Below are 1991 nucleotides of genomic sequence, written 5' to 3' on the forward strand. Positions count from 1 at the left end.
CCAAAAGGCAATCCAACGCACACAATTCTTCAATCAATGTTCCATTTTCAGAAGTGTGTCAAGTTAACAACCAAGATTAGCTGTCAGAACGTTTTCATACACATGTGTTTACTAGATTTTATAGAGATATATAAAATAATGTACATATGTAGACCATAAAAATCAAACTAAAGGAGCAAAGGTGATTAATGGAATGAAGTGGAGTGGGAAGTGAGAGAAAAATGTTCTTGAGATGGAAAAATACTTACCATACAATATATTGTAGTGTAAAAATGCCCTATACAATACTGTAATTATACATTGGGGGGGCGAAGTGAGATTTTTTTTTTTTTAGGCCAACATCATTTTTATTTACTACAACAATATCTTTTTTTAATTTTTTATTAATTACACTTTATTCATTTTGTATCCCCCCATGAGCCCCTCCCTCCTCCCCTCCCGATCCCACCCTGCCTCCCCTTTCTGCATGCATGCCACTCCCCAAGTCCACTGATAGGGGAGGTTCTCCTCTTCTTTCTGAACTTAGTCTATCAGTTCTCATCAAAAGTGGCTGCATTGTAATAGTATTCAAGAGAATAAGGTTCCCTGGGACTCTCCTGGCTTTCTGAGGGTCTGGGATGGAAACTCTGAGGGAGACGATCAGTGTCAGGATCTTAGTTGGGACATGGACTCCTCAGAAGCTGCGGGTCTCTCGTTCTTGCTCTCATGTCCTTGCTGTTGTGGGTGTTCCAGGGCTTCTTACATTTTGGCAGCCATGTGGCCCATGAGGTCCACCACCCTGTTGCTGTAGTTTTATCCTTTGTTGTACCATGAAACAAGCTTTACAAAGCTGTCATTGAGGGCAATGCCAGCCCTAGTATCAAAAATGGAAACTTGGCAGGTTTCTCCAGTTGGCATGTCAGATCTGTGAAAGACATTTTAGGGGTAGGGACAGAGAAGGCCGTGGCAGTAAGGATCCCATGAAGCCCTTGGATTATCTTGTCCACAGCCTTGCCAGCACCAGTGGAAGCAGGGATGATTTTCTGAGAAGCCCCGTGGCCATCACACCACAGCTTTCCAGAAGGGCCATACACAGTCTTCTAGTAGCTGTGATGACATGGACTGTGGTCATGAGTCCTTCCATGATGCCAAAGTTGTCATGGATGACCTTGGCCAGGGGAACAAAGCATTTCATGTTGCAGGAAGCTTTTCTGGCAATCTTGAGTGAGTTGTCACAGTTCACACGGTTCACACCTATCACAAACATGGGGGCATCTGCAGAAGGAGCAGAGATGATAGCCCTTTTGGCCCCATCCTTCTTGAGGGCCCCAGTCTTCTCCATGGTGGTGAAGACACCAATAGACTCCACAACATACTCATTATCAGCATCTCCCCATTTGATTTTGTCAGGATCTTGCTCCTGGAAGATGATGATGGGCTTCCGATTAATGACAAGCTTATTTCTTTGTGCCATTAAACTTGTCATGGGTTGAGTCATACTGGAATGTGTAGACCATGTAGTTGAATTCAGTAGCAACAATTTCGACTTTGACGGCATTGAAGGCAGCCCTGGTAAGCAAGCACCCAATATAGCCAAATCCGTTCACTCATACCCTCACCATCATGTCTAAGGGACAAGGCTGGCACTGCATTGAAGATGCATGTAAGATGTCTTTGGAACAGGGAGAATCAGAGAGCCCTGAAATTATACTTAATTCAATAAGAAAGTGAACTAAACACAAGCATACTAGTTGGAAAAGAACAAAAACTAGATTTTTCACAGAGGTCATGGTTCTGAATGCAAAAACTACAAACCAAGAAAATAGCTCCTAGATATAGCAAGATTGCAGGAAACAAGTTAGGATAAACTATTTCTGATGTATAGTGCCTTGCACTATAAATATACACAAATGATAATTAAAACAAAATTATGGAAATGTGACAAACAAAATTATGGAAAGTTGTCAGGGCAAAATTAGAATGATGTAAGTCACTATAATATTTTTCAGGAG

At 41.9% G+C, this 1991-nt stretch overlaps 1 pseudogene; it reads right to left on the minus strand.

The window, feature by feature from the left end:
* Positions 1-738: 738 nt before the first annotated feature.
* LOC129688951 (glyceraldehyde-3-phosphate dehydrogenase-like) lies at positions 739-1601 on the minus strand (annotated as a pseudogene).
* Between the last annotated feature and the right edge of the window lie 390 nt (positions 1602-1991).

Source organism: Psammomys obesus, unplaced genomic scaffold, assembly GCF_907164565.1.
Source record: "Psammomys obesus unplaced genomic scaffold, mPsaObe1.curated_primary_1811, whole genome shotgun sequence".
Taxonomy (NCBI): domain Eukaryota; kingdom Metazoa; phylum Chordata; class Mammalia; order Rodentia; family Muridae; genus Psammomys; species Psammomys obesus.